Here is a 25,505-nt window from a genome sequence, read left to right on the forward strand (position 1 = left end):
GAGTAAATTCAGCATCGCGCCTGCACCACCGAACACTCCCAGCTAATTTAACCAGATAACCTTCCTGACCAGCTAGCCACTGCAAACTGATGCCTATATTCAAATCCAAATGTGATGAAAAACGATAAATAAATAAAATGCTAATGTTAATCAACAGAGCAGTGAGTCACTCTGGCTGACTAACTGAAGTTAGACTGTTTTTATTGATAAGACAGGCTAAGAGAGAATTTGAAAAGAAGTTGGCCGTAGAGGCAAAAACTCACAGTAAAAACTTTTTAACATATATCCGAAGCAGAAAGCCTGTGAGGGAGTCAGTTGGACCGTTAGATGATCGAGGGGTTAAAGGGGCACTTAGAGAAGATAAGGCCTTTGCGGAAAGATTAAATGATTTCTTTGCTTCTGTGTTTACTGAAGAGGATGCTGGGGAGGTACCCGTACTGGAGAAGGTTTTCATGGGTAATGATTCAGATGGAATGAATCAAATCACTGTGAACCTAGAAGATGTGGTAGGCCTGATTGACAAACTGAAGAGTAGTAAATCACCTGGACCGGATGGTATACACCCCAGAGTTCTGAAGGAACTAAAAAATGAAATTTCAGACCTATTAGTAAAACTTTGTATCCTATCATTAAAATCATCCATTGTACCTGAAGACTGGAGGATAGCAAATGTAACCCCAATATTTAAAAAGGCTCCAGGGGCAATCCGGGAAACTACAGACTGGTTAGACTGACTTCAGTGCCAGGAAAAATAGTGGAAAGTGTTCTAAACTTCAAAATCACAGAACATATAGAAAGACATGGTTTAATGGAACAAGGTCAGCATGGCTTTACCCAAGGCAAGTCTTCCCTCACAAATCTTCACATTTTTGAAGGAGTTAATAAACATGTGGATAAAGGTGAACCTGTAGATGTAGTGTACTTGGATTTTCAGAAGGCATTTGACAAAGTTCTTCATGAGAGGCTTCTAGGAAAAGTAAAAAGTCATAGGATAGGTGGCGATGTCCTTTCATGGATTACAAACTGGCTTAAAGACAGGAAACAGAGAGTAGGATTAAATGGACAATTTTCTCAGTGGAAGGGAGTGGGCCTGGGCAGTGGAGTGCCTCAGGGATCTGTATTGGGACCCTTACTTCTCAATATATTTATAAATGATCTGGAAAGAAATACAACAAGTGAGGAAATCAAATTTGCAGATGATACAAAATTGTTCAGAGTAGTTAAATCACAAACATATTGTGATAAATTGCAAGAAGACCTTGTGAGACTGGAAAATTGGGCATCGAAATGGCAGATGAAATTTAACGTGGATAAGTGCAAGGTGATGCATATAGAGAAAAATAACCCATGCTATAGTTACACAATGTTAGGTTCCATATTAGGTGCTACCACCCAAGAAAGAGATCTAGGCGTCATAGTGGATAACACATTGAAATCCTCGGTTCAGTGTGCTGCAGCAGTCAAAAAAGCAAACGATGTTAGGAATTATTAGAAAAGGAATGGTGAATAAAACGGAAAATATCATAATGCCTCTGTATTGCTCCATGGTGAGACCGCACCTTGAATACTATGTATAATTCTGGTCGCCACATCTCAAAAAAGATATAATTGCGATGGAGAAGGTACAGAGAAGGGCTACCAAAATGATAAGAGGAATGGAACAGCTCCCCTATGAGGAAAGACTAAAGAGGTTAGGACTTTTCAGCTTGGAGAAGAGATGGCTGAGGGGGGATATAATAGAGGTGTTTTAAATCATGAGAGGTCTAGAACGGGTAGATGTGAATCGGTTATTTACTCTTTCAGATAATAGAAAGACTAGGTGGCACTCCATGAAGTTAGCATGGGGCACATTTAAAACTAATCGGAGAAAGTTCTTTTGCACTCAACGCACAATAAAGCTCTGGAATTTGTTGCCAGAGGATGTGGTTAGTGCAGTTAGTGTAGCTGTGTTTAAAAAAGGATTGGATAAGTTCTTGAAGGAGAAGGCCATTAACAGCTATTAATCAAGTTTACTTGGGAAATAGCCACTGCTATTAATTGCATCAGTAGCATAGGATCTTCTTGGTGCTTGGGTAATTGCCAGGTTCTTGTGGCCTGGTTTGGCCTCTGTTGGAAACAGGATGCTGGGCTTGATGGACCCTTGGTCTGACCCAGTATGGCAATTTCTTATGTTCTTAACTCAAGAGCTAGAGTGCAGAATTACTGGTTTTGAGTCGTGCATGTTGACTTCCCATCAGAAAACCTCCATTTCCATTTCCTGTCTCTGAAGTATTTGCACACTCCCGCAGTACAGATAGAGCTTCTGCTCATTCCTTTTGCACATTACATTTTTTTAAATAAGGGCACACTTTCTTTCCAGTAACTTTAATTAGTTTACTCAGCGCTTTTTCACATTCAGTTTTCCTCTGTTGATTAACTGGAACACTTTGAACTCTCATACTCAGCCCTAATGTTAACCTTTCTAGTAATGTATATTCTACATATATTTTCTCTTATTGTGGATCATAGAGGCAAAACAGTGGCAAAGGTCATACAAATGGAATGTACATTTTATCCAGCAAACAAGGTATTGAAGATGAAGTGCAAGCCTCAATAAACTGACGTGCAATCATTGTGTTCTAGTGTAGGGAGCCTCCTGCTACGAAAAATGAGGCACATAATTCTCAAAAACATCCGTGGCAACTAATCCTGAGAGTGAAGAGCCCCATGGCAAGCATTTCCAGCTTTGGGTTCCCTTAGGGCTCTGGCCTTTTTCCCCTCTTTGGGGCATCGTAGGGTTTCAGACCTCCCCCAGCTGCCTCCCCCAGGGCCACCTTTAGGTGTGGAAAGGGCCTGTGTAGACTTGGTTGAGGGCGTTGAAGAGGATTGTAATGTGCACAGGGCATCTACACTGCCCAGGTTGGAGAGAGCTGTGTCAGACCTTTGGGTGAGGACAGTGCAGAGCTCTGAAATGTCTTGATTCGAATGCCAGCTATCTTTGCACGCATGCCATGATTTGTTTCTTGACTCTTCAGAGGTCATTCAACTGGATTTGTCCTGTGAGGATCTCGTGCTCCTGGAGGGACCAGAGGATAGACTGGGATTCAGAAATAGAGCTGGTGGGGGCTTCCAAAAGAAAGAGAGGCGAAAACAGACAAGGAGCTGCTAGTTGGTGCTGCAGCAGTGGGGTTCTTCTGCAGCGTGCCTTCCTGGAGTCTCATTCTCTGTCGCCCCCTGATGCTCATTATGAAACGCCCGCACACACACACTCTTCCCAGTTTCTTCCACTTCCTCAAGCTGCACCACTGAGGAGGACGCCACCATAGCAGTGCCTGAGACTCAGTTGCAGAGGATAGGGTCACGTGCTAGCTGGCCTGAGTGCTCGGGCCTGTGGAAAGAGAGGGAGAGAGAGACGGAACGTTTGGATGTCGTGCCTCGGTGTTATGGACCCGTTGCACAGGGTGTTGGCGAGTAATTTGGGGGCCATTTCTCCTGCAGGCCTTATGTCTGGTGACATAAACCCTGATTTGCAGATGTAAAACGACATCAGAAGATAAGAAACGTTCCCCCCCGAAGCCTGTGGCCCAGTGCTCCTCCTCTCTTTTCTGCCTCCAACTATGAGTGTGACTAACTACTTTCCGATTTGATTTAGAGTTGGTGAAGGGACGCAGGGCTTGCCATCCAACAACAGCAGCATATTCTGGGTTGCTTTATTTTTTGGGGCTCTTTAAAATATTTTAGACGTGTTAAATCAGAAAAGAGCATGTGAATGACAGAGGGGTCACAGGTTTTCTGCTCATTTCTTGCATGCAGGATGCCCACATCGTGGGCTTTGTTACCTGTAAAATTTCTAAACAGAAAAAAAAAAAAAAAAATCTGTGACAAGGCTGGGCCAAGAAAGAAGAAGAGAAACGGCCAGCAGTATTCACTCTTAGTTGCTTTGCTTTCGGAGGAGCTGGTAAAGGGAACCAATCGGATTTTTCTGACTGCAAGTAGCGACTTCTCTGAAGGCAACCTGTGCAGAGATACTGCAGGACTGGACTGGAGGAGTAGATGGTGAAACACGCTCGTGTGGGCAGCCCCAGACAGGCACTGGGTTATTCCCCCACCCTCTTAAATGAATCTGTGTGTGTGCATCCTATATATCTTTTCTATGTGTGCTTTGGTTAAAGGAAAAAAAAACCAACAAAAAAACGCACCACAGAAACAGTTCTTTATGGAGCATCCGGACTTAGCTGTCTCTCAGATTACCCGCCTGTACGTATCATTAACAAGAGTAGGAGTTAGGCTGCCTGAGTGCCCGCTATAAGGCCCCTCCGGGACAGCATCAGACGCGAGAAGGCGCTGACGAGCTCCATTAAAAGTAAAACACCCGTCCAGGGTTCGCTTCTGCCTGCCCCTTGAGAGATACATTTATATGAAACCTGTGGATCATCATCTGTATCATCACATAACTAACTCCCCTTTCAAAACAAGAGACTGTAGGCAGCCCATGCAAACGCATGAAGACCACTGTGCTGGCAATCTGCACTTCATTCTGAGAGGAAACCTTACTGCGTGTTGCTGACTGTACTGGCAGGGACACAGTTATCAGCGCTGCATTATATAACGATGCAGAATTATCAGCGGTCATGCTGGGGGGGTCCTTCGGGTTATTGCCCCGGCTGTATTATCCTAAGCATTACCGGTGTCCCCCCCATATTATTATTATTGGTCTTTCACAGCAACAACGCCGTGGCATTCAAAAGTCAGAGCCCCGCAATAAATTGTCAGATCAGATCAATACGTTTTTGAAAGAAGCAAAAAAAAAAAAAAGTACCAATTGCTTCCCCCACGATGGCAGACTGCAGCGGTGCAGACTGGTAAGGATGCGTTCTGGGGGGAGAGGGTCGGGATGCTTTTGATGGACAGCGAGCAAGCCTCAATGGGAAGGTGCGGGGGTTATGGATATTGGGGGTATGGATATTAGGTTCAGGCTGCCTTGATCTGGGGGAAGCAGAGCTGCCTTGATGGGGGAGAAGTCAGACCGTTCTTGAGGGGAAGGGTTTAGAGGTAGGACATCCTGCTGGGTAAGCGACCCTTTCACTCTCAGCTGCTTTGCACCGCATGCATGCTGCACACATTTTTTTGCGTTGGGGTGCACGGCATTTTTTTGGGGGCAGTGCTTGCTTGAAGAGGCTTTTCATTTCGGTGGGCATGCAAAAAAAAAAAAAATTGTAGCGCACCCCAGTCTGAGAGGCATTTTAGGGTGCACATTAAAATTGTTACTGACACACTTTGCTAGTGCAACCTTTGGGTCACAGGGGCCCCACTGTGCTCCCGAACCTTCCTTCCCCCTCTATGCTGCAGACTGGGCAGTCTTGGACTTTCACATTAAGCTACAATGAAACCTGGTGTTGTTGTAACTGCTGAGGTTAAGCTGCTTCCTCCGGCCTTCCTTAAACACCCAGTGCTGCGGCTGTTCCAGTGAGAAGACTCCTGTCTTTTACTTCTGTTTGAGAAATAGTTGAGCATAAGAGCCCAGCTCTCCCTTTCGTTCACACCGCTGGAGCCCGCAGCAGGCCCCCACCTCTTGGCAACCACAACCAAGCACAGGGACTCTTTCACAGTCTGGCTCTGCCTAAATCCTGCGCCTAGCAAAGCACCTGATCGCAGCTCTGGGCAATGAGGATCGCCAAAGTGCTGCAAGCAGCCGACGCAGGCCGGCAAAGCCAAAAAGAAAAAGAAAAAAAAAGGCATGCCAACGGAGGAGTAGCGCACACAAAATTTCGAAAGCTTAATTAAAACAAATTCATTAGTAGCCAGGTGCTGGGATCACTGAAGCTCCATCCTCAGCGTGTTCTGTGAATGCCCTGTCTGTGCCTCTCTAGCTCCAGGCAGCACAAGAATGAAGACGCATGACCCCCAGCTATTTTTCTTTTTTCCACAGGAATGGGACCCTCATTTCCGACGTCTCTTTATGCACCAGATTTCCAGCGATTTCTGGGGGGGCGGGAGTCTGCGGCAAAGTCAGCGCCGTGGCATGCAGGCGGAGAGCAGCCCGCGTGACCCTTTCGGTGACCTCGTGGCTTGCCTCTGTTTCTGACCTGGTCATCCACTAACGCGCTCATGGCTACCAGAAGCCATCTCCCGGGGGGGGGGAAGGCTTTGTCACGGGTTGCAGGCCCAGGGCAGGGAACCCGGAGGCCGCACTGGCACGCGCTTGCTGCTGGACTACCTCCGTACGCGTGCGCGTCATCGCAGTCGTTTCCTACCGTCGGCTGCACGCGCGCACGTTTCCTGTACCGAGGTGCCTTGTCTGCCTCCTTAACATTGCTTACCAAAAAAAAATATCAATAGTTGATGTGGTTTGGAAAGGCCTCTGTTTCTGGGGAAACCGGAGAGGCGTTTGCATGGCTGCCCGAGGAAGGAAGTGACATATTTTCGGGGTTCCCGGGGAGAGATGGCAGAGAGACGGGCCCTGAGGAGGCATCTGGCGGCCTTCGTACTCTGGTTCGGTTTGTTTTTTTGCTTCCTGCCCTGGGTGACGGGGAGCGCGCGAGCCTCGGCTCCAGATGTTTCACTCCTTTCATCGGCTGGACTCGGAAACTCTCGCCCGGTTCCCAGTTTCTTATTGGCCGACCACAGGAAAGTCCCCCCTCTCTTGAATTAAGTGACCCTGTACTTTCATTCCCTCCTTTAAGGAAAAGGAAGAGCCGGCAGTAGAATAGCGCCCTAAAAATAATAAGGTCCGCGATATTAGTTCTCCTTCTGCCCCGTGCTCATGGCAGGCGGGTACCGCAGCGACATTGCCACTTAGCAAGGGCCAGGTGAGAGAGACACATGCAAACCTCACCTGGTTATAGCACATAAACTGCTAATTTCCAAGGGCGCCTGTAAGCAGTACCCAAGGGCTGGACAAGGTCACACAAATACTTTTAACCTGCTACTGTCTTGTAAGATGCCACTCAGGCCACAGCTTCCCAGATAAGAGCAGTAAAGGGCGCTGACGCTTATTGGCAGTCTGATATGATGAAAGCGTGGGGCAGAGAGGTCTGTTTGCCTTGGAGTGCATGAGGTTAAGGGCAATACAGATTCTTCTTTTTTTTTTAGGAGGACCTGGCAGTGATGCAACCTGCTCCTTTGGGCTTCCAGCTCGCTCAGGGCTAAGGTGTTAGAAGCTGGCCCACAAATTGCCCTGGGATTTTCTTTTCCCCTTTTATTTCACATACCCCCCACCCCCCCAGTCGCTGCAGTGAACGTCCTCAGCCATGAAGCCGAGCAGCAGGGGCTCCTGAACCTTCCACTAAGGGGGGGGGGGGGTGGTGGGCGTGAGTGCTGCCCTCGCAGCCTTCCCCCAGCCCCAGCCGACTTGGCAAGTAAGAGACCCCAAACTGGGAAGTGAATCCAGAACCCTTCACGTGGGCCACCGGGGCCAGCCTCGGCATTAAAAAAAAAAAAAAGTGAGATTGCAGAGAAAAGAAAAGCCCTTGTGCCTTTCATAAGTCACTAGCCTGCAGGAGAAAGCACAAAGAAAATACTGCCTCCTTCATTAAGTAAAAAAAGTGAAATCAAAATGGCATTTCTCTTAAAAGCTGTTTGTTAAGTAATGCACTTCAGTTGTTGGTGGTACAGAGATAAATTATGTGCGAAGCCTGTGATGCAGGAGCCTTGGCCTGAATGTACCACCCACATTTACTGTAACAAGCCAGAGGACTTGCATCAAGAGAGATGTTCCATGAGTGCATTCATTTTTCCCTAACTTGTACAACTTGTACAAAATAAATGCCTCACATTTCCAGAAATTGCTATCGATCGGCTCTACAGCTCGGCTTACAAGGCTGATCAATATCAGCTTCCCCCGGCCCGGCCGCACGGTGAACCTTCTCTGTCCCTGCACACACACACAGGGCTTTCGAGTGCTCAGAGTCTGCCGGCCAGGGTAAATAGATGATTTCATTCCCCTTTCCTGGAAGAATGCGCTTCTAAAAATACATCTTCATCCTTCGCCTTGGTCAGGTTCGAGCAATCTCTCCCCCCTTCCCCCAGCATTTAGAAAATCCTGAAACACGTGGGGGAGGACAACGCGGAATCAGACGAAAATAGTGAAAGAATTCAAAGTGGATCCCTAAAGGCTGGAGGATGGGAATGAGGAAAAGAGTGCATGGGGGTAACTTGCTGGTGCGGCGGTTACTACCCTTAACCAATAAGCCTTTATACCGGTGATACAACTCCATCATGGCTCTCTGCTTTAACGGCAGGGGGGAAAGGGGATTTGCATTCAGACAGCAACCAAGGGCCCAACTTATGGTCTGGGGAACTATTAAGCATGGGGGTAACTTGCTGGTGCTGCGGTTACTACCCTTAACCAACAAGCCCTGATACCTCTGATGCAACCCCAGCATCGCTCTCTGCTTCAATGGCAAGGGGAAAAGGAGACTTGGATTTAGACAGCAACCGAGGGTCCCGACCTTTACGGTCTGGGGAACCGTTGCGCAGACACAAAGGGGGGGAAAAAGCCCAGGCGTGCTTCTGCGGCAAAGTCCATAAGCAAAGCAGGTCAAGCAGCACGGTCTGAATGTTCAAGAAGACTCCTCAGCCAGTAAAAATGATGCTTGCAGTAAATTTTCAGGGGTTATCCTAAGACTTGGGGGATAACTGCACGGAGCGGCAGTTGCTACCCTTAAGAGAAACATGGTGGTGGTGGGGGGGGGGGGGTAACCTGCACGGCGGGGCTGATACTTTAATCTTTATTAAAATTCATGAATCAATGTAAAACTAAGCGATGTACAAAAGAACAAGCGTAAAAGTGGAGACTCGCAAAGCAATGGCGCATAAACCATGAATCTCTGTATCAAATCCGTACGCGTTACTCAGCTCTCAAACATTGAATTGGCTGGCAATATTAATATCAGGTCCTGCTTAAACGAAAGCGTCTCTAACAAAGCCTTAAATGTTTTTAAACTGTCTGACAGGCGAAGAGCTGCAGAAAGAAGCGGGGGCTGCAACTGAGAAGGAAGAGAACCCTTGTTGCATGAGCCGAGCTTGGATCATGTCGTCGTCGTGATGGCGCATCCAGGAGACCTCTCTGGGAAGAGCTCAGCTGACCAGAAGGGCAATACACATGTTAACCTTGCACCAAGGAAGAAACCGATCTGAAAACTGTGGTGTCAGTCTTATACTGTACCCGCTGGATAACTGCTTGGTAACCAGCGAAGTCCAATTAAAACTGCTGTATTATGGTCCTTGCCCCATCGATGGGCCTGCCAGCTTGGGATTTTGAAGCACATCTTCTTGCTTGCAACCATACTGCAGCCACTCCTGATCCGCAGCCAAGGAGCCCTATGCTGCTCTGAAACAGCCGCAATAATCAAGCAGCAAGTATGAGAAAGGAAACGCTCAGGTGCTATCAGGTCTGGGAGTCGGCATTTGCTCGGCTGTAGAATCTCATCCTCACCTGGAAGGGTGTGTGTGTGTGTGTGTGTGTGTGTGTGTGTATGTATGTGTGTGTGACACAGAGAGAGGGAAGCTGTGTGAGGGACTGAGAGTGCATGTGTTTGTGTGAGAAAGGGAGCCTTGTAAGGGTGTGTAGCCAGAGAGAGAGAGAGGGAGCCTGTGTGTGTGTGTGACATAGAGAGAGGGAAGCTGTGTGAGGGACTGAGAGTGTGAGGGAAAGAGAGCCTGTGTAAGGGTGTGTAGCCAGAGAGAGAGGGAGCCTGTGTGAAGGTGTGTGTGTGTGTAAGAGACAGAGTCTGTATGAGGAGGTGTATGAAAGAGAGACAGAGGGAAGAGGTGTATTTGTGTGTGTGTGAGTGTGTGTGTGAGAAAGGGAACCTCTATGAGGGAATGTATATGTGAGTTAGAGGGAGCTTGTATGAGAGTGTGTGTGTGTGTATGTGTGTGAGAGAGAGAGAGGAATGTATATGTGAGTGAGCGAAAGGGAGCTTGTATGAGGGTGTGTGTGTGGGTGGGTGAGAGGAATTGTGTGTGTATGACAGAGCGATGGAGTTAGTGAGAGGGAGAGAACCTATGTGAGGGTGTGTGATAGAAGGCCTGTCTGAGTAAATAAAGGCATGTGCATGTGAGGGAGAGAGGGTGTGAAAGTAAGAGAGTATATTTATGTGTCTGGTAGAGTGTGAATGTGTGGGAGAGCCTGTATGTGTTTGTGTGTGAGAGAGAACAAACATATATGATTAAGAACATAAGAACATGCCATGCTGGGTCAGACCAAGGGTCCATCAAGCCCAGCATCCTGTTTCCAACAGTGGCCAATCCAGGCCACAAGAACCTGGCAATTACCCAAACACTAAGAAGATCCCATGCTACTGATGCAATTAATAGCAGTGGCTATTCCCTAAGTAAAAGATTAATAGCAGTGAATGGTCTTCTCCTCCAAGAACTTATCCAAACCTTTTTTGAACCCAGCTACACTAACTGCACTAAACACATCCTTTGGCAACAAATTCCAGAGCTTTATTGTGCGTTGAGTGAAAAAGAATTTTCTCCGATTAGCCTTAGATGTGCTGCTTGCTAACTTCATGGAATGCCCCCTAGTCCTTCTATTAGCTGGGGCAGAAGCACCTGGCAGTTTAGGTATTTTGGACTAATAGATGGGGTAAAAATAGGTTTGGGGATAGGGGTGTCAATTAAAGTTTGGATCGCTAGAGTTAGCAGGGCTTTTCTTGCCAGGGAAAGGGGCCTGGGACAGAGCATGAGACTGTAGGTTTCTATTGTGTGTTGGTTATTGGAAAAAAACAACAAAAATTCTGTGTTAAAAAAACAGAGCCCAAAGGGGGGGGGGGGGGGGGGGGGGGGGGGGGGGGGGGAAGGTGGCAGCGCAGTAATTGTTCGCACAAGGCAGCAAAATTGCTAGCATCGCCCCCTGAGGACATAGGACAGTTTCTTTATAAAGCAGAACACCTGCTTATTGATTCAAGCTCCCATTTCAAAGCATTTTGGGGTTCTTTCAGTGTGAAAACTTCGGAAATGGGAATTGAGAAAGCCGATAGCCACTGGCGTCTTCCTTATGAGATAGAGTTTTCAAGAGCTAGGGCCCCCTGGATCCCCCCCCCCCCCTCCCCCAGGGGCTGCATACAGCACCCCTATGGCACTACCGTCCCTGAATGGTCCTAGAGTGAGGAGCAAATAGGGGCCTGGACCTATAGTGGCGGTGGGGAGTGGCAGTCCCCTCGGAGCCGTGGACTCTGATTATGAAAATCCCTAAGAACATTTTCAGTACAATACACCTGCAGGTGGATACTATTTATTTATTTATTTAGGCATTTTATATACCGTCGCTCCAAAAGAAGAGCACAATGGTTTCGTATTCTGGTTCATCGTTCATATACTTGGTCAACATTCATATTCTAGATTACCACAACAGCAAATACATACTTTAGGTCAATACATCAACATCAAGTGCGTGTTAACTAGGGGGCTAGGACAGTGATTTGTAATCCATAATTTCTATTTCGTTGTCCTTCACGTATTTATCAGTGAGTTGTCATGTTGCACTCTACATCTTTTCATGACTTATTGCTCATATTTCTAACATTATCTATGATTTTTGATAGTGAAGATATCGGTATATTCATATTTTAAGTTGAATCATATGCATTTCTGAAGAGCCAGGTTTTCAGTTCACGTTTGAAACTCTTTCTTTCTGTTATCGTACGTAATGTCTCTGGAAGGGAGTTCCACGGCTTGGGTCCCTCTGTGGAAAACATTTGGTCTCTTATTTATGTTAGATGTATACTCCGTGTTGTGGGTACATTTAGAAGTCCTTTGTTTGGCGATGGCAGAGCTCGCTGCGGAGTGTATGGTTGAAGTGTCACTCCTATTAAGCAGGGGTTAATGTTGTTGATGTTATTAAAAATGTATTACTTTATAATGAATTCTGGATTGAACTGGAAGCCAGTGCAGTGCTATCAGCGAGGGGGGGTGATGTGGTCAAATCTCCTTGTCCCTAGAAAGAGTCTAGCTGATGTGTTTTGTAGTAACTGTAGTGGTTTTAGAAGACCTGAAGGTAGGCCTAGTAATAGGGAGTTGTAGTAATCTACGTTTGAGAACATTAGTGTTTGTAAAACAGGTTTCAGCCGATATAGTATTCTGTTTGGAGTATCCGGTTTTAATTAATTTGCTTATGTGCTTTTTCATTGTAAGGTTCTCATCGATCTGTATTCCTAGGTCCTGTACTTGATCTGATGGCGCAATGTTAAAATTACCCAGGTCTAGGGTTGGCGGTTTGACTGTAGAGGAGTTTCTCCTTAACCACACAATTTCTCACTATAGTTTCTCTCCTTAAATACTGATACCTGTCCCACCCCCCCCCCCCCCCTGTATTCCATCAAACCTGATACTGGGTTTCTCTGTGATGATCCGGCAGTCCTCATTACAGCTCTCCAGCATTAACTCTTTGGCGCCTGGCTTTGTGTCTGACGGAGTTGGAACTGCTCTCCCATTACATGCTTTCATTTGATGCTGGTGGATGCCGGAATGCCTCCCTGCCTTTGCAACAGATTTTGCAGAGATATTGTAAATTATGGAAATCTGGTGTCTTTTAATTTATAAACATTTAGCTATGTAATTTTTTTGGGGGTGGGGGGTGGGGGAGGGAAGGGAGCCTGAGGAAGACGTCTCTTGTTTGCTAGCCCACTCTGCTTTCTGTGGCCTAGTTTGAGAGTTAAATTTATAGTTGAATCCACTGAGATGATGATCTCTAGAATTTGACTCCTAATAAGTTGATGTGGCTTGCAGATGTCCGTGCTCCTGAAGGTTACATTGTACATTGAAGTCAATTTTCCTGGGAAGAGTAAAGGTCATTAAACCAGTAGCCACCTTGCACGTCATCTTCTCTGTCACAAGCCACAAGCTCTGCCCTTTGGCTTGCTTAGCAGGCGTCTGACCTGGTGGCGCGAGCATTGCTTAATTTATGGTTCCTGCCTGACTTTTCTAGTGATGTCATGGTACACTGCAATCTTGGCCAGGGTAATTTATCTTTTAGTTAAAAACTCTGGGGGCGGGGGAAGCATCTGAGAAGGAGACACCATTGATTTTGAAGGAGAGCTCCCACTGTTCACATGTGCAGTCAGAGCTACTGTGCTGACCTTCTCGTCTGAGGCACAAATATGCCATCTTCATTGACTAAAAGGCACCCCTGGGTGATTGTTATCGCCCTCCCAAACGTCTCATTCTTCCAATCCCAATTCCTTACTGTAGCAGCTCACCACATCTCATGCCAACTCTGAAGCCGGGGGGAAGGATCTCTCAAAACCAGCAAAGATGAAGGGCAAAAGAAAAACAGGGGAAAGAATTAGAATACAGGGCTTTGCTATGAAAGGAAAATGTTCTGTGTCTATACTGCCAAATCTTTTGAAAAGTAGTCCGTGTATATTTATATTTTTAAGTTCTATACAGTTGGAGCTCAAGTAAAAAAAAATGGCTGCCCTGCTCAGAGGATACATGAGCTATGAGAATATGCTACATATGGTGAGGTTAAATCAACACAGGACAAAACAGAGATCCTATGAGCAATTCATCGCAACCCAATAAGACCTCCCCCCAGACCCACCCCATTTTTGCACCTCTGAATGGTCTGGTTTCTGTAACCAGGCGACTTTAAACCATTCATGCAAATAATAGCACTCGTATGCTTAGACTATTTCAACACCATCTCTACAGGACTACCTAAAAAGACAATGAACAAACTACAGATATTCCAAAATGTGCCTGCCAGAACAATCACGGTTAGCAGAAAATGGGAACTTGTCTCCCTCCTTCTTAATCTCCCCACACTGGCTTCCCATTTCCCTGTGCATCAGATTTAAGGCATTGAAGAGCACTGGCCGCACATACCTGACTGAAAAGATGAAAGAGTATTGCCCACAAAAATAAACAAAAAATCTTCGCTCAAGCCAATTCTCAAAGGGCCACGCGCAAATACCAGCGGTTACGCACATGGCCGGGCCCTGCACGCACTGGGCGCATTTTCTAAAGGGCCCGGCCATACATACGTGTACAAGTGCCAGGCCTCTCAGAAGGGGAGGGGAGGGGCCGGCCGGGACAGCGCAATTCGACGGAACCTACAACTGCTCCAGAGGAGCAGCAAGGTAAAAAATAAAAATAATGTAAGAGTTAGGTAGGGGATAAGGGTCAGAGAGGAGAGGAGAGGGGAAGAGGTAGGAAGGGCAGGGTTAGGCATAGGAAACTTCCCTCCCAGTCTGCTCCTTAATTGGAGCAGACTGAGAGGGCAGGCCCGATTGCATCACCGCGAGTGGGCTTTTAAAATCCCCCCCCCTCCCCATGGGCGGAGGAGGCCGTCCGCCTGCACATGCACGCACAGATGTTCAACTTGGATAAGGTATTTTATGACACGTGTGCGCCGACGCGCGCGTATTATAAAATAGCCGCGTCCATGTGCGTGCGCCGGGAACCACGCGCACATGGACGGGCGCACGCTCCTTTGAAAATCGACCCCCAAAGAACCCATGATACTGAAGGACCAGGACACAAAGAGGCCAAAACTCTTAGGGGTAAATTTTTAAAGACCTGCACGGGTGTCCACGTGCGTGCGGTTCCCAGTGCCTGCACACGGACGCGCCGATTCTATAACATGCTTGCGTCGCCGTGCACGTGTTATAAAATCCAATACCCGCGCGCCCGATTTTGTAAAGGAGCGGACTGGGAGGGAACTTCCAACTTACCTATCCCCCTAACTACCCTTCCTCCCTTTTCCCCTCTGCGTCCTGACCCCTAATCCCCACCTAATTATTCTACTTTTTTTAAGTTTTTAAACTTACTTCCTCTTCGGAGGTGAAGTAAGTTGCGCGCTCCGGCCAGCTGCTGGCAAGCACTTCTATGGGACTGCGCGAGATGGCACTGTCCCGGCCAGTCCCCCGCCCATACTCCAGCCCCGCCCCGCCGCTCTTGAACAACCTGGCACTTCCACGCGTACCGGAAGCATTGCACGTGGCCAGGCTGTTTGGAGAATGCGCTCGGCCTGGCCGTGCGCATCTCTCCCGGGGGGGGTTTTTTTCGTACGCCGGGCTGTAAACGTTTATCAGTTAGTTGTCTGAGAAGTTTTCTTTATTTATTCTAGAAGTTGGTCTTTTATAAATTACTCAAAAATAACCTTTCACTGCATGCAGATCAACTCTGACTAATCGTAAAGTACCAATGGCACTCAAAGACAGAAGGAAACAAAGAGATTACAGCTCTTAGTTATTCGAGAAGGTTGTAAATTATAAACACGCAAAAATGATCTCAAGGTACCTGCACAGAACAATGCATCTAGAATGTCTGTAATACACTACTTTCTTATGACCTATCCAACCACTCTGTAATCCCCCCTTTTGTGGCTGACCAGCCACTAAAGGTGGGATAAAAATACTTGGCGCCGTCATTATAATGCAGCATCCAATCTTGTACTCCTGCGCCTCCTTTATGTAGGGCACAATAGAGTCATATTAAAGTGAGGGTCATGCGTGTCAGCTGCCACTTAGTCGTTTGTATTTACATAGATTGTACGGGTGCTGATATTAAGTAACCACTCAGAGGTGATAGGGATCCCTAGGGACGGAGTGTGCAAGACCTGGGCTTTGTTCAGTTTATTTTGGTCTTATCCCGAGCTCTCTTTTCATGTTGGGGCAACAAACGTTGGAAGTCACACTATAACTTTATGTAAAATTTCTATTCCATCCATGTCCAAAGTTCCAGGTGGATTACAGTACAACACTCATAATAAATAATCAAAATACATTCATACATTTTGTTTATTACCAAGCCTAATAACATATTATGTCCTACACTCCTTGTCAACCCCCATTATCCCTATAACCTTTTCTGTAAACCGTTATGATGGCGTTACTTTGACATTTCCGAATGACGGTATATAAAACTCTTTAAATAAATAAATAAATAAATAAATAAAACATAAAATCACAAGAGAACAAAAAAAAAATATCTGCAGATCAATGTATGGTATAAAATAATTAACATGTATATAAAATAAACATAACAAGAGGAAGACTATCATCCTTTTTAAAAAAATTCATAGAAACTCCAGAATTTTTCTAAAACTTGTAATGCAAGTTAGCATTCCAGGTTGACTAGGGAGTGTATTCCATAACATGGGTCCCACTGTTGAGAACGCCCATTCCCGAGCTTCATCCAAATGAATTATTTGGTAAGATGGAACCTCTAGTAGACCTGCATTGGCTGACCATAAAGAACAAGATGGAATATAGAAGCATAAAAGCTCATTAGCTGAAGAAGTAAGATTGTTATTCAATATCTTAAACACAAGCATTAAAACTTTGTATTTAATACAGAATTCAACTGGCAGCCAATGTAAGGTCTGCAGAACAGGCGTTATGTGTTCCCAAGACCGTGTCCATTAAAACTCTGGCAGCGGGGTTCTGTACTACTTGCAATGTTTTTATTGCACTTGCTGGCAGGCCCACGAATAATGAACTACAGTAATCCATCCCGATTAAGGCCTATAAAACTGAACAAAAGTTGTCAGGTGATAAAAGCAGTTTAAGTCTGCACAACATTTTAAGCTTAAAATATGATGATTTAACTAAGGATTTCACATGGGATTTCATTGACAAATCAGAAACTAAAATTACCCCAAGCTTTCACACATATGACGAAACTGGAAGCTGAAAATTTCCCACTGTAAAACATATTGGGACATCATCCACTGCCAGTCTGCTCAGTACCACTATCTCACTCTTCTCCACGTTCAAAGCAAGGCACTTATGGTCAAGCCCAGCTTTATTGAAGGCAAAATAAATGTTAAGTAGACCAGCAGTCACATTCCATGATTTCAACAGGCAGTCCCAGGAGGAGTAGGATGTCTTATTCCTATGATAAAATAGGATTGGCTAATACTTTCGCAGGGATTATAATGTCATAAACAGATGTAAAGGCTATGTAACAGTATGGGGTAAAGTATTACAATATTATAAAATGAATTCTAGTTGGATCACCAAGAATGAGACTCTAATGCTGAGAAATGCAGAGTCATGCGCCTGGGATGTAGTAATCCAAAAGAGCTGTATATGATGGGGGTTGAAAGAGTGATGTGCACAGACCAAGAGAGGGATCTTAGGTATTAGATTCTGGCGACCTGAAGATGGTGAAGCAATATGAGAAGGTGATAGCTAAAGGCAGAAGAGAGGAATAATCAGTAAGAAAAAGGAGGTGATGATGCCCTTGTACAGGTCCTTGGTGAGGCCTCCACCAGAGTACTGTGTTCAGTTCTGGAGCCCATATCTCAAAAAGGATAGAGACAGGATGGAGGCAGTCCAGAGAAGGGCGACCAAAATGGGGAGGGGTCTGTATCGGAAGACTTACAAAGAGAGGCAAGGATATAAATATATACACCCTGGAAGAGAGGAGGTGTGGGCAAGATATGATACAGACCTTCATATACCTGAAAGGTTTTAATGATTCACGAACTTCGAACCTTTTCCGTTGGAAAGAAATCAGTAGAACTAGGGGTTACGAAATGAAATTCCAAGGCGGGGTGGACTCAGAACTAACATCAGTAAATATGTCTTCACGGAGAGAGTGGTTGATGAGGACGAAAACAGTAAACAAATTAATAAATGCATGGGATAAACACTGTGGATCCCTAAAGGTTAGAGGATGGAAATGAAGAAAAGAGTGCATGAGGGTAACTTGCTGATGTGGCGGTTACTACCCTTAACCAATAAGCCTTGATGCTTTTGGAGCAATTGAAACATTGCTCTCTGCTTCAACGGCGGGGGGAAAAGGGGAGTTGGAGTCAGACAATAACCAACAAGGGCCCCGACCTTTACGGTCTGAGGAACTGATAAGCATGCGGGGTCACCTGCATGGAGCAGCAGTTACTAGGGATGTGCATTCGTTTTTCACAAATTAGACAATGTCAACGATATTGTCTTAATTCATCATTATTCGGAAGCGCCAAACTACGAAGCGATTTTTGCCGAAATTTCGGCAAAATTCTTATTTTGTGTTAGTGCGCACTAATGGAGTTACTGCGCACTACATATCTGTTAGTGCGCAGTAATACCAATTAGAGCGCACTGGGGGGTAGATTTTCAGAGGGTTACGCGCGTAATCCCCGAAAACCTACCCCAAACCCCCCCTGCGCACACCAAGCCTATCTTGCATAGGCTTCCGGCGCGCGCAAAGCCCCAGGTCGCGCGTAAGTCCCAGGGCTTTCCTGGGGGGGGGGGGGCATGTCGGGGGCATGTCGTGACCGGCGTGTCATCAGGGGGCATGTCTGGGGGCGTGACTCGGCCGGCGCGTCATCCGGGGCATTCCGGGGGTGTGGCTATGGTCTCCGGACCGGAACATGGCGCGCGGCAGCCAGCCCGGCGCATGCAAAATTACGCCTGCCTTGAGCAGGTGAAACTTATTCAACAAAGGTAGGGGGGTGTAGATAGGGCCGGGGGGGGGGGGGGAAGGTGGGGGGAGGCCGAAAGAAAGTTCCCTCCGAGGCCGCTACGATTTCGGAGCGGCCTCGGAGGGAACAGAGGCAGGCTGCGAGGCTCGGCGTGCACAGGCTGCCAATTTTGGGCAGCTTTGTGCGCGCCGACCCCAGATTTTAATGGATACGCGCGGCTATGCTCGTATCTATTGAAATCCCGCGTACTTTTGTTCGCGCCTGGTGCGCGAACAAAAGTACGCATGTGCGCAAATTTATAAAATCTACCCCTGTTTTTCTTGCTAGCGAACTCCTCTGAATTGATACTTTTTAATTTTTAAGTTGCATTTTTTTGGTGCACTCTAACATTAGTTGCAGCGCACTAATGCATACTTAGTGCGCTGTAAGATCTATTAGGGCGCATTAACTACCCTGTTAATGCACATTAACAAGCCTTAATGCACATTAACATCTAACTAGTGCGCACTATTTCGTTTGGTGTACTGTGCACTAATGCTGAGGTAGTGCGCACTAACTGGTTGTTAGTGCGCAGTAAGGCCAATTAGTGCGCACTAATGCATTTCATCGAAAATTGCCGGGAAAAAAAAATGAACCGTACAAAAATGAAATTTTTCGCGGAGCGCCCAAACCGAGCCAAAAATCTTTAAACGAAGCACATCTCTAGCAGTTACTACCCTTAACAGAAGGGATTACTACCCTTAACCAATAAGCCTTAGTGCTTTTGATACAACTGAAAATTAACTCTCCACTTTGAGGACAGTGACGTGGTGGGTGGGTGGAAGAGGAATTGGATTCAGATGACAACCAACACGGGCCCTGATGATTATGGTCTGGGATACTTGTACTCAAGCATAAGAGAAAAAGCACAGGACTGCTTGTAAGGCCAAGTCCATAAGACTGCCATCATTACTCTTGGGCCGATACAGTACAGTGCACTCCGACGGAGCACACTGTTAACCCGCCATTGGATGCGTGTTTTCCCTTACCCCTTATTCAGTAAGGGGCCGAAAATGCGCGTCCAACCCGCTGAACCTAATAGCGCCCTCAACATGCAAATGCATGTTGATGGCCCTATTAGGTATTCCTGCACGATTCAGAAAACAAAATGTGCAGCCAAGCTGCGCATTTTGCTTTCAGAAATTAGCGCCTACCCAAAGGTAGGCGCTAATTTCTCCAGGCACCAGGAAAGTGCACAGAAAAGCAATAAAAACTGCTTTTCTGTGCACCCTCTGACTTAATATCATGGTGATATTAAGTCAGAGGTCCCGAAGGGTAAAAAAAGTAAAAAAAAAAAAAAAATTTGAAGTTGGCCCGCGGCTGTCGGGTCGAAAAAACCGGACGCTCAATTTTTCCGGCGTCCAGTTTCCGAGTCCATGGCTGTCAGCGGGCTCGAGAACCGACGCCGGCAAAATTGAGCGTCGGCTGTCAAACCCGCTGACAGCCGCCGCTCCGGGCCAAAAGGAGGCGCTAGGGACGCACTAGTGTCCCTAGCGCCTCCTTTTGCCTGTTTCTACCGCCGGGCCTCATTTAAATACTGAATTGCGCGCACAGGCGAGTGGCGGACTTTACTGAATCGGCCCGTCTGTTACTTCTGAGTCCCAGGATGGGCTCCACTTGTCTCTCCTGACATGGTACAGATCTTTTGAGCCAGCAGTTTCTTTGGGCCTCTAGCTCGGTCAGATCTAGGGCTAAGATTCCAGTGCAACTCCAGTCCTTGAGTGCCACAAACAGGTCTGAAATTCCACAATGAATACACCTGAGAAATATTTGCAGACCATGGAGGCAGTGCATGCAAACCTATCTCATGCATATTCACTGTGGATGTCCTGAGAGACCTGGCTGGTTGTGAGTCTCTGAGGACAGGTTTGGGAACCACTGCCCTGTTTTATCTACGCTAAAACATACCTAGTCTGGTCATTGCAGTGATGGTCCTTGGGCAGGGATCTTAAATCCTGGTGCTGGGTGTCACCCTTAAGTGATGACCACAATTCTCTCCCCCTTGCACCCCCAACCCCAGCCCTAAGCCAAACTGGGAAGCAAAAGACCCAACTCGGGAATCGAACTGCAGACCACTTCAGTTTATTCCAGTTTGTTGCCATGCCTGGGTGATCCTGCTGTGTTTAACAGAAGACTGAATTTTAAAATCTTACTCCAGCTTGCATATTAGCGCTAGGATTTTTGATAAGGACTATCATTTTGATGATTTATTATTTTAGCAGGCGGCAGGGATGGAGGGAAGAGGGGACTGGAGGGCCTGATCCTTCATAGCACCCGCTCTGCTCTGCTCATGTAGATATGTTGCTTCGCTGGGCTGTGCTGATCATGTCACATGGGCACCCAGCCAGTGGCGGATGAATTGTCTGTTTGTGTACTTTGTGGGTGTGTAGGTGTATGTGTGTGGGCGAGTCCAGTTTAGAAGTCACTCCAGGAATCATTTCTGCATGTCAACCCGTTTCTCTCATGAATCATCTTCTGCACTGCGAATTACCAAGGGAGCTTCCCATGCTGACAAAATGTGAAAAAAAAAAATGCATTGCCCACAGCACTTTCTTCATTATTTTTCTACAGCTAAATACAGTCTTTTGAAGAGAATATCTATTTTAGGGCAAGCAAATTATAAAAGCTGTTTTGGAACAAATGGGTTTTTGTGGCAGTCATATATTTCTTTTCTGGGAGAAAATGAGTGAATTGTATCGCATGTGAGATGTAACAAAACAGACAGCAGTGAGTGGAGCCCCGGGCACTGGCTGGCTTCATCCTCTCTATTCTGTCCTGTAGTGCCCCTGATATTCAAGACCTGGAAACAGAGTCCTGGTTCCGGGCACCATCGTAACATGGGCAGATGTTCACTAAGTTTAACATTTGTTTAGCCTAGGACATGCGCTTTAGAGCTTGAACCCAGTCCTCAAAGGGTAGGTACGGTGGGACAGCCAGAAGATTTAATGTCCCAATTCTGAAATAGTGGGAGCTACACACACAAACACACATACACACACACAAACACACACACACTCTTTTGGCAATTGGGTGACGGTAATAGTCCCAGCTACTGCCTCCCATCTCTGACAGCTCCGACTGCATCCCTCTCATTAAAGTTGCCGTGTGCCACAGCAGCTGCCTGCATGCCCACCTACCCCTGCCCTGCCACTCCAAGCCCTGCCCATAAGCTACAGCCTTGGGGTATTGCTGGCTTAGCTGGACCAGCCTTAGAAGCAAATCCTGCACCACGACGTTCAGAAAATGTAAAGTGTCTGACAGAGCTCTGGATTGGCAAAGTAGGAAGGAAATAATTAAGCATACCATTACAGTCACACTGTATGAATGACAGAAAGTATTATAGAATCTTATTTTTAAAAAAAAGTTTCTTTGTGGAGCTGAAGTGCAATATTTAAAAAAAAACATTTTTTTTTCTCTCATTATATGATTATGCATTTGATGTCAGGGGGAAAGCTTTTCCTTCGGTGAGTAAAAATGACAAGGCTGCAGAGGCTGAAACTGAACATATTAATTAACGGTCATGTATATGGTGACAGACGTGTCCTGTTTGGCAGTGGGCCTTGCTTGAAACCCCAGAATTTCCAGCGAGACTGATAAGGCAGTATAGTATAATCAGAAGGGAACCTGCTGCTGTTAACAAACCCAAGGACATAAGCAGGGTCGTCTAGGCTACAGTCAGTAGGAAGTCTTTGGAAGGGTAAGTTTCTCTGGTGTTAGGTAACGCCTTATCACTTTCCCCCTCCCCTGCAATGAGCTCTCCACACAAGATAAGTAGACAAAATATACTGTAGGCAGGAAGGTGGACCCTGGGGCATTTCTCTCATGCTACTGTTTGCTAAGGCTCGGAGTCCTGTTATTCCACTTGCCATGTTAGGACTTCAGATCCCAATCTTGGAAGTTAAAGGCTGGAGGGCCAGCATTAGGACTGACTGCGGTTGGTGCTTCTCTTGTTGCAAACTCAGCTACAGAACGGGAGAGAGAGGAGAAAGAACACCAGAGTCTTCCTCTCATGTTTCCGCTGCAGGCCATCCAACTGCTTCCACGTGGAAGACGGCAACAATGAGAGCCCTTAATAATGTCTAAAAAAAAAAAAAAATAGTAGGTACGGAGGAGGAGAGAACTTTCAGGAAATAAGACAAATTAAAAAAAAAAGTAATGCATGTACCATGGATGGAACGGGGGAAGAGTTAAAACATGCGATACGTTCCAGTCTGAGCAATCAACCATTTCACCTAATGGGTTAGATGTCTAACATCCTGCCAGGATCTGCAGTTTGAGTAAACGTCATGGAGGGTAGAGGAAGGAGGACCTCGGGGGGGGGGGGGCAGAAAGGAAACACAAGAAGACATTTCAGTGTTAGTAAAAGGTGAGTCCCAAAACCGGCACGACAGCTCAACCACATTATGGGGGTGAGTAGTATCTATAATGCATGCGGTGCTCCGTAGACCTCGGTGGGCGCTTCCCAGCTGAAACTCGCGCTTTCACGAAAGATTGACAGAATAGCCAGGGAGAGGACGAAATGCTGCCAAGTCTGCCAGCGGCGAGCCCGGGCTGAACGGAAGCACCGTCTATCCAAAAAAGAAAAAGAAACTAGGGCCCAGCATTCCAGGCCACAGGGGACAAGATTTCTGTTGACTCTGGCATCGCATCCAGCGCTGGGCTGGGAAGAGCAGAACGCTGTTGAGCAATGCCTGCAACATTTACAGCCATTTTTGCAAAACCAGTGCCAGTGCATCTCTGTCACCACAGCTGCATCCTGAACTGGTTCAGTCAAGTTCTGCGCTACAGAGGGAATTTCGCCCTCAGGCAACAGCTAAATTAATAATGGTTAGCTGCATCTTTTGAGGACCGCATGCAGGTATGATACCTGGCAAAAAAAAAAAAAAAAAGAATCAGCCTGTGAGGCTGCAAGCCCCTTTCGTTTCACACGTCACTCCCACCTGTGAAATGTAAAGAGCTGAGTCAGCTGGATAGGCAGTGGCTTAAATCCTTTGTCATCATTTCAGAACTGGGCCATGTTATAATGCTCTTATCGCTTCCCTCCCTCTATTCGTTTCAAGATCGTTTCATTCGTTTACTTTAAGACTCATTTTTATGTTATAAATGTGTTTTTTAGTTTCCAATATTATTTTTATTATGTGTGTGCTGTTGTAACCCGCCCCGGACTTTGGAGGGCGCGTGGGATACAAATACTTTAAAAGAGAGAGAGAGAGAGAGGCCTAGAGCATGGAGCTCCGAGGAGGGAAGACCCCAGCATGACGTCAGGAAATGTTTCTTCAGGAAGAAATGGTGGGATGCATGGAGCAGCCTCCCGGCGGGGGTGGTAAAGGCAAAAACAGTAGCTGGAGTTTTTAAAAAAGCCTGCAGTAAGCTCAGAAGATCTTTAGCTTTAAAGAAGTGGGATGGTGGTTCCAGGATGGTGCAACTGCAACATAAGGGTTTCTGCTTAGGGAGCAGCTGAGAGGTGTGTGTGTGTGTCTGTGTGTGTGTGTCCTTCCAGCCAACAAAAGACGTGGCAACCACACTCCTTTACTCAGTAACTGATGAGGCTTAAAAAAGGCCAATGGTAGGAGGTGTTTTTCAAAAGACGCAGCATGGAAGAACCTTTGCCCCTAGGCTAGAAGCAAAAAATGTTGGGTTGACCAAGTAGCATTGGTGGTTGGAGCACAGAGCTGCAAAGCTTACAGAAACTGATGTCATATCTACATAGTTACTAAGGATGTGCATGGTGTTTCATTTCAGTTCATTCCTTTTGTTTTCAGGCCATTTTTGATCTGAGTTTCATTTCGGGACGGAAGGGGGGGCATTTCTTATGTGTAACGTCGTTTTTATTCATTTCCGAAAATATGCACACTGTTTGCAAATTGCACGTGCTATCTTCTAAAACGAATACAAATGAAATTTGAGTCATTTTCAGTTTGTTTTGCAGTTAATAAAATGAAGTAAAAATGGCTATTTTCGGTTCAGATTTTAAATGAATGCGCACTTTTAACTGTGTGATCTTGAGCAAGTCACTAAACCTCCCTGAGCTCCTAATTAGATCACAACTTCTTAGGGACAATGCCTTTGTACTTGTATTATTTATCGCGTGCAGTGCTGTGTACATTGACCACATTATATAAACATCCTGTTACTCTTATAAAATGCTAGTTCAATATACTTTTTATTGTGCATAGCAGTAGCGTTGCATTGTTTGAGATACGTTTCACTGTAAGAAATAAATACGCCCCGCTTATTCTCCTTCCGTTATCTGTAAGCCGATGTGACATCACTGATCTAATGTCGGTATATAAAAATGTATAAATAAATAAATAAATAGTGTCATGCACAGTGGGTAGACATGGTGCCAGCTGAAACTCTTTCGACCTAACTTGGAATTTGCATTAAAGCTGCTTTTCTGGCAGGGGAGTTTCCTCTAGGATTTTTTTTCCTCTCTGCTGATGCTCCTATCTATCCTCCCAGATTCATGTTTGCTACCTGTCACTGGCTCACCTGCATACAGATCCCCCGGAGGGCATTTTCCCAACGTTTAGCGCTCACCTTGTACTGTACCTTCAGTAAAGGGGGCACTATCATGGGGAAGCAATATTCCAATAAGGCAAAGCCAAGTAGCACAGTATATCATTGCTTATTTCCCTCTCGACATGAGTTTCCAGCTTAGAGCCTGCACAAAAGCTTATTCTAGTTAAGCAATACAGCTTGATGTTACCTTCATTTAGTCCTATTGTGGGGAAAATGATGTGTGCAGCTTTTCAGCATCAAGAAGTGTTATCAAGGATAATGAGCATGATTATTTTCCCCAAGAAGAACTCACAAAGCTGAGAAATTGCTGATGGACAGCTCCCGAACAGCATCAGCCAGAGTGCACATTAAAGCCAATGGAGCATGCACTGTCCTTCCCTTCCTGGCTCTTTCACTGTTGCTGAATTGTTTTCACCATAGATAAGTTCTCCACATGGGCTTGAAACAAGCTATTAGGTTGCATCCTAGTTTCCATAAATGTAATGTTAGTCTAGGAAGTAGGCTTAAGCCTGGATGACAGCAACTCCAGCGAGGTACTAACAATGTTGCTCGGTTGATAGGCTGGGCGCATGGCTCATATTTCCACACG

Source organism: Rhinatrema bivittatum, chromosome 9 (genome assembly GCF_901001135.1).
Source record: "Rhinatrema bivittatum chromosome 9, aRhiBiv1.1, whole genome shotgun sequence".
Taxonomy (NCBI): Eukaryota; Metazoa; Chordata; class Amphibia; order Gymnophiona; family Rhinatrematidae; genus Rhinatrema; species Rhinatrema bivittatum.